Raw genomic sequence first — 8366 nt, 5'->3', positions numbered from 1 at the left:
GAAAAAGCTAATGAAAAGACAGACGTTCGTTCTCCTAAGCTTCAAAGCTTATTACCACATTCTTTGTTTTTCTATAAACATCAGGAAATGGCTTCAGTTGTTCATTGTTTTCCATTTTTAAAGATTTTTTTCTTGTTCATTTTCATAATTCCTGAGTTTCTGTAGGTACCTCCATTCACAGAGGTGCAGAGGGACTTACTAGATTACCTGAAAATGAATTGACCACAGTATTTGTGTTACCATGGGAGATTTGTTCTTTACATTCTAGGCTGCTGAAGACTTAAATCAGAATCTACAGGGGTAAACAATAGCACTCACTGAGTTTAAATCATTTCAGGACCATGTTGTTTTTTTGCTTTTTATTTTGGTCTCGTTTCTTATCAGACATGTTTTATTAGGTTTTTGTACGGTTTGAATGTCATCTCCTCTTTTTACTGTTGACAACTTAAGTACAGAGCGAGATAAGTCTTGACCCGAAGAGGTGTGGCATAGTTAGGGTATTTCATTGGATGAGTGGCAGCTTATTTTTCCTTCACTGCATTTCATTACATTCCCACTGTCCGCAGAATTGCCAGTCATCAGCATGCGTCACACATCCAGAGAAATGAGCATTGAGCTGCAACCGTTCTGCATAATATTTTTCTTTTTCTGTTTGATGACAGTTTTGTTTAGCTCCAGGATATAGAGGTGAAATATGACATCAGACATTGTTATGAGAAAATATTGCCCTGTATGGAACGCACATATGTGAATAAAATGAGTGGAGAATATTCTCTCAGATGCTCGACTGTATTCTGAAAGCATAAGGGTTTTGTTCTCACCGTTAAGATCCATTATTATGCTGCCTTGTTTGAACTGCTCACCTGTAAAATTGGCTGGGAATATGATTTTTATAGAGCCAGTTTAATTTAACATAATACTCTTTGTTTGGTGTGCAGGTCTCTTTTTAAGGATATATGTATGTTGAGGAAAGGAACAACATCATAGATCTCACCATATAGCTGACCAATGGATGACTGAAGATGGATTATCTGATGCCCTGGAAAGCAGTGTGTAGAATACACTGTCTAGGTTCATTTGTGTAGTCATGTATGCACTGCGTTCTACATCCATTTAAGTATGACCGTATGGCAATGTTCCTCCGTAAGAAATCAATAAAAGGTCCATTGCTGCCTGCATCCAAATGGCATTATATGGTCCTTCAAATTCATTTAAGAACCTTTATAATTACTGACGCACACAAATTACAAGCTGGCTGAAATTGCCAGTTCCAATATGCTTTACTCACTGTGTTGTGCGAGTGAAAACAGGTTCTTCTGTCAGTACACCTGGAACCAAAGTAGTGGGTGGTTACATTGAGCACTTTTGCAGAGGAACTCCTCAGGATTTGACAAGGGATAGTAGCATCGCTGTTTTGTTTGAGGCTCTTTGTACCTCATAGTCATTGAAGTTGTATCTGAAATAATACATTTGGTTGCAGATAAATTCTGATCACAAGGCCATACATGTTTTTCTACATTTATCTCTCAGTGTTTTATATACAGCTGCTCTTGGAGACAAGGCTGACTCCAGCTCTTTATTCGCCAAACTATCCGTTCCACCTTAAAAATATATTTTTTAGGGAACTATTGAACCAAAAATTACATGTGGACAGCAGCTTTCATTGAACACACACAATATATATAGATGTAGATATAGATATAGATATGGTCCTGGAAAAATGATCTTGAATTTTTCAAAAAGTAGTGATAAGAACATACAGGCTGTTATGGCTGGTGAATGTAGGTATCTGATGCATACAGGACTAAAAGTGGGATAGACGCAGCCAATTTGGATTTGGTAATGTAGTCTGTGAAGTATTTTAAACTGAATGAAGGAATGTCTGGCACAGGGTGACGATGAATGTATTTTGTCCAAAACACCTACCCATACCATATCAGTAAAGTCTCTTCCCAGGTCAAGTTGCCATGAGTTTTTAACATGGTCTAAGCTTTGTGGATCCTATGGTGCTTGTAAGAGAATAAATACGAGAAATTTGACCTTTGCCCTCTGGTTTTAAATCCAGCATTTCCTCAGTGACTGAAGGAGCAGGTATCTTAATGTTTTTTTTTTAAAGGTAGCCTATATGCATGGAGAACGATTAAATTCTGTTTGCAACTGAGATGTAAATTATCTTTACTATAAGTTATCTATTACTCCAGAGTATAAGATCAAAGAGATATATACATTAATTCATTGTTTCGAGAAAACTTGTATTACAGTATTTTCTGATATGTTATTGGGGAAATGGTCCCTAGAACATGCCCTGCAACTGTATGACATAGCATACTGTCCATATCATAACATAATTTCACTGGAATTATAAATTCTGAAAAAAAAGAGCACATAGATGACAAGATAAAATAATTATTTAATCTTGTATTACTACATTATCTAATTTTTATTATGGAAATATGACCTCCCGAGCAATTTGATGAGCCAAAAAATCATACTGTGTTATTACTTTATTAATTTATAATTTCTTAAAAATAGCATGTATGCAGCAAGATAGGTCCAGTATATATGCCCTCTACATTATTTGTAAAGTTATGACACACCCAGTATGCTTTGTTGCCACATACAGTTGCTTAGGAGGGCATGTTCTGCATGTCACATTTTCAATAACAAAACAACAGAAAATGTTCTAATGCAGGACCTGGTCAGCTGTGATGTCTGTCCTCACTCATTCCGTCATTAGAAAAACAAAGCAACACTGCAAGGATCATTGACTCTACCCATGCATGGTGAAGTCCTGGCAATTCTTTTCTATAGCTCACAAAAACTAAAATATCAGCATTTCAACATGCCATGGTGGACAGACAAGCTAATCTGAGAGCAGAAGAATCAAAAACAGGGTTTTGAACCGCTTCTACCAGGCTGCTGGAAGCATGAAAGTGGTTTGTCATCGCTTAAATGAACCCACTTCCAATTTGCACGGTAATGAGTCACGCAAATGCTATTAAAGGCCAATTTACAGTGGCCTAATTTGCATCAGAGGTGTGAGGGCTAATGCACAGCCGTGATCATTCACTCATCAGGACAGATGTAGGCCAAGGTGTCCTCCATGTTAATGCTAATTTTAGATATTTCCATGAGTATTCCATGAAATTTTACATCACAGAGAGTTGTCGACATTTCAACCAACTCTACATTTAAAAAGCTTGCTTTCTATATATATATATATATATATATATATATATATATATATACACAATAAGAAGCCTATGGAACACAGCCTCCCTCTTCAAAACTGTATATATGTGATCATATCATTTTGAGCAAGCCAACAAAGGCTAATCTTCATTGTAGATGAAATGTGTTTCGTAATGATGAAAAAGTGTTTGTCTGCACTGCCCTATGGGAGATCGCAGCAGGAGGCCGTAAAAAGCACACTGCAGATTAATGCTCCCCTACTGCTGACAGATCCTCCACGGCCTGCTGAGCAGCTGCTTGTGGCTGCTTTAAAGCCTGAAGCTTAATGTTTCACCTCTAAGTCAGATTTAAACAATCAAAGGAGGTCTCGCCCCCTAAAGAGGAATAGAACTCATATCATCTCACTAACGACGCTTACACTAGCTACATGCAGAGTAAAGTCTCATGACAAATGTCTGTATTTTGAGGCAGTTTCTCAGAATTGGAGCATGATTATTGAATAGTTGCTTTTTTTAGGGTGTGTCATGAGCTGATTCTATGGCCAGGAAACCACCGTCAAAAGTTAAGTGAGTCCTGGTCTTATTGGTCTTACTGTGTTGTACAATAATCTGTATTATTCTGTTATTCTGATATTAATGACCCTTTGCAAATCATTTAACAAAAAGGGGATGTTCTCAACTCTGTGTTGGGTTCCAGGACAGAAACAGCCATTCAGCAGCCATTTATCTTTGATTTTGACTGGTCTGTTAGGGTGGTCATGGAAATGTCCTGGTTTCAGTCGTTTCGTCTGTCCTTAGTATGAGGCGGCAGCGAGCCTTTCCACTAAGCGGTCTTGATATTCTGCTTGTCTTTGGTAAGTTTTACAAGATTTATCCCTATCAGATGTTTTTCGAAATCACCCCGACACCAAAACAGAATATTTGGTTACTCTATGGCCCCCTTCCTCAAATCTTGCCCTGGAGGTCCAATGCACTGCAGTGTTTAGCTCCAACCCTGATCAAAGTCACCTGTCTGGGATTCTCTAATGATCCCAAAGACATTAATTGGCATTGATTAGCATGCTCAGGTGTGTTCGATTAGGGTCAGAGCTAAACTCTGCAGGAAAGTGGATCTCGAGGTCCAGATTTGAGGATCCCTGCTCTATGGTGCTTTTGTTGCACTTTCAAGAACTTATGTTCAAATAAGTGTTTTTATCAGAACTGTAAGGTGCAGATGGCGGTGTTACAAATCTGTGCTAAATGGTGTGTATTTTATTACAGTATTATATAGTTTTTTTCTGTTGTTGGCTTCAGTGCTAGAATACACTTAATTTCTATAGTTTCCATGCTAGTTTCCTTTAATCTGTCACTGACAAATGGAGAGAAAGAAAATTTGAGGTTTATGTGGAGGGAAATGGGCAGGCAACACGCTTTATATTTCATGGTGGATTGCGTGTTTGATTAATATCTGAAAGCATGAGATTGATTTTAAACAATCCTGATGTATCAGTAGATGAATTATCTCCACTGTTGCCGAAAATATATTTTCAGTGCACATGCATTGAATTTATGCCATGAATCACCTATTTATATGTTAATGAACTTTTTGAAGACTAATGGAATTCTTGAAATCCTGTTGGTAAAGATAAGAGCAGAATTATTGCTCAAGAATATCTTTAATTAAACAATTATTTATGGGAGGGAGAGGTTTTGTAATATTGATTAAAGTTTATTTGGTAATTATGAATCTTGGATTTTTTTTAAAGAGAACATCTTGTTCTCTTTAAGGGTAAATAAGAACCAGGATGGGCTTTCCTGGCAAAGGCTTTCCTATGGATTAGAATGGAGACTGGTAATATATTCTGTGCTGTTAATATGCAACAAGAATACAAATAATTAAAAATAATATTTATGTTGGAATACATTCCATATATGGTCTTAGAAACATTTAGTATGTTACAAACAGAAATAAGAACAAACAATAAAATGACCATTTATACCACAGTTAAGTTTACTTTCAGTGTAAATTTATCAAATCTTATTTGTATCACTTGCTCTGCCAACAGGCTTTCCAAAAATATCTGGAAACACATAAGTCAGTTCCCTTTTCGTGATGTTTCACCAGTACCATCACATTTCTCAGAAGCAACCCCTTGCCTGCAACACAGGGTAAAACTGCAGAATCATTAAGTTTTTGACAATTGTCCCTGGTAGCCATCTCCCATAATAAAGCAAATTCAACTGATGTCCATTTACTTGGAAAGTAGGCATGCAACAAGTGGGATAATGTCACAAAATAAACACCACATGATCAACAGGTGCAGTTTGATTGTGAGAGGCACTGGATGCAAAACCGTCCCCAAACTCCCACCAATCACCAAATCCAGGAATACTTGGAAGGAATCTGACCCACCCAAGACCACCTTGTAGTTCTGGATGCAGGTATTGCCACCTTTTTCCCTTAAAATGCTAGTCTATGCTAGAATATTTAAAGTAAATTTTTATCTTACTTTATAAAAATTAAAGTCACGCCAATGTGGATCAAATCAACCTATCTATTTGACCATCTAAATCCTGCCGATAAGAACAGGACTTTGCAGCAGGATTCAATGCCCTTAGCTTTTGGGCTGGAGGAATGATAAGTTCTTTCACATTTGTCACTGTGTGGGCAGGAGACTCTTTTTTTTCATGGTTTGACTTCATTCAGCATTTAGGGCACTGTTAAATTCACAGAACAAAAATGAAAAGGCACATACTGTATCTTGGCCGGCAGATATGTGCAGTCATTTTCTGCTTATTAATGATTTAAGGCCTGGTTAGTCTTGGCGTCACATGGGCAAGTATTTTTCTGATTTCTCATTTATTTGAGGCTGAGACGTGTTAGGGAGAGAGAGCAGAGTTCAGCGCTGAGAACTGAGAGGGAGGGTGATGGCATGTCGATTTTTATTTACTTTCAGCCCCCATAGCTGGGCTAATAAACAAAGAAAAAAAGTCCCAATAAAGTGGAATTACACAGCGCAACCAACAGCACAGTCAGGACTGGTTGTAAAGTGCAAAGAGAATGTTTACATGCCTCACTTTCGTAGATACGGGACTTGAGAGCAATTAGGTTCAGATGTCTCTGCTTGCCCGGACCATTGATGAACCGATTAATATGTATCTGAAATGGTAATTGGATCATAATGTGACTGAAAACCTGATAACCTTTCCTGTAGTGGAGCTTTCTGTGGTGCACCTATAGCCAACCATGCAGACAAGGATTTGCAATATATAGTGATATCATTTAAGAAGAAAAAGAATGCTTTAGCTAAATATGTGATGGATCATTCTGGACCATTTTCATTGATTTCCTATAGAAGTTATGGATTTTGTGTTTGTGTTACAGATTTGAGTCACTTGGGCATGTGACCCAAGTTTTTATAGTGCATTGCTATGATGGTGTTAAAGTTTTCTAGTTAGTTGTTAGGATGTTTCTAAGCAGGTACTAGAGTGTTCTGAGTCATTGTTAGTCATGTTAGGTGTTCTGGAGGGTTGCCAGATAGTTGCATACTGGCCCCTCAAGTCTGTTTGTCATTCTAGACATTAGATATAAGTTTTGGGGATTTTTTTTCCCCTTATTTATTGTCCAACGGGAAAAAGCGTGCTTGCTTAGAAAAGTAATAGCACAACTTCTTAAGCCACTCAACTGAGTTATCATTCTTCTTTGAAGAACAACATAAATGATGAAAACATTAAACAAACCTAATGTATTGCAAGAAACTAAACAAGCATCACTAATTACATGGCTGATGTCAATCAAAGTGTGCATGCCTGTTAGTTTTATTTACATCTATGCATTAAGTAGACGCTTTTATCCCAAGCGACTTACAGTGCATTCAGGCTAACATTTTTTTTTTTTTACCTAACATGTTCCCTGGGAATCGAACCCACAACCTTGCGCTGCTGACACAGTGCCCTACCACTTTAGCCACAGGAACACAGTGCAAAAGGTTTTATGCAAACAACTCCCATTTTTAAAATACCCATGCCAAACAGAATTTCGGCATGTAGCTTGAAGGATAAACTAACATGGCCGCTGAGTAAACTGACATGCTTAAAGGGACTTAAGTGCTGCTCAGTGCAGTTCGAAGTTAATACTGCTCTGTGCACAAAGGATAACAAAAAGATCGGCAAAGTTCATCTAGATCACCAATTCATTTTGTTCACGTTTAGAGATAATAAAGCCAAAAAGATGTCTGTGCAATCTCTTGGCCCTGTTCCTGATTGCTCAGCGATGATTGGACTCATGGTCATGGAGTTCTCCTGTGCATAGCTCAAGTTATTGCTGTATAACCAGTCATCTTTCATCTGGTTGCCATGGAAGCCCTGAGGATCATTAAAGTATCTGAACTGAACCCCGGGGGTGGCACTGTTCTACAGGTACAGGAAGTGCCTCAGAGGAGCTTTGTAAAGTCATGCCATACAATTTCCTGGGTGTTAGGATCCCCAGGTATAGGAATCATACGTCTGAATGTAATAATTTTCCCATGGCCTTTCATTTCTTTTTTTTAAATCAATACAATTTTCTCAGCTGAGTAGAATCTACTGTGAAATAGGGGACCAAGGGCAATTTTCACATTTTCCATCATAGCCTGCTACAGATGTATCTGCCATCCTTTGGCATAAGAATGTTTATTTGTGTGTATTTGTACATGCGTATCTGCTAGAAGTAACTGTACCATTAATAGAGCTATGAGAAAGTAAAATTGACTTATTCAAAGAAGTCACCCTCATTACATCACATAATAGCAGATGTTTGGGGTAACTGTAACACTTTTACAACAACTTTGTAATCTTTCAGAATCAGGAGTAGTATGTGTTCAAAGCAAAATAATATATCACGTTATAAGTAATGTTATAAAATAAATCATTTTATATTGATTAGATTTTAGTCCAGAGATTCATACTTTGGTTTTATAATGTTCATTGGACATATTTTACTTTTATTCAGACTCGTACCCAGCATTGTGTTGAAAATGCAGAAATAAAACACAGATATGGGATGGTTAACCTAAAAATGAATTACACACCCTTAAGCAATTCTAGGAGTATATGACTTTCTTCTTTCAGACGAATACAATTTGAGTTATATTTAAAAATGTCTTGACTCTACCAAGCTTTATAATGACAGTAAATGGGGGTTGAGATTTTGAAGCC

At 37.4% G+C, this 8366-nt stretch overlaps 1 long non-coding RNA gene across 1 annotated transcript; it reads left to right on the top strand.

The window, feature by feature from the left end:
- Positions 1-4302: 4302 nt before the first annotated feature.
- LOC113048605 (uncharacterized) lies at positions 4303-5247 on the top strand. Its single transcript, XR_003276512.1, has 3 exons — positions 4303-4433; positions 4959-5022; positions 5237-5247. It is a non-coding gene; the product is annotated as an uncharacterized LOC113048605 (long non-coding RNA).
- The last annotated feature ends 3119 nt before the right edge of the window (positions 5248-8366 follow it).

This window comes from Carassius auratus, chromosome 29 (assembly GCF_003368295.1).
Source record: "Carassius auratus strain Wakin chromosome 29, ASM336829v1, whole genome shotgun sequence".
Lineage (NCBI taxonomy): Eukaryota > Metazoa > Chordata > Actinopteri > Cypriniformes > Cyprinidae > Carassius > Carassius auratus.
This window is presented reverse-complemented; position numbering and strand designations above follow the sequence as displayed.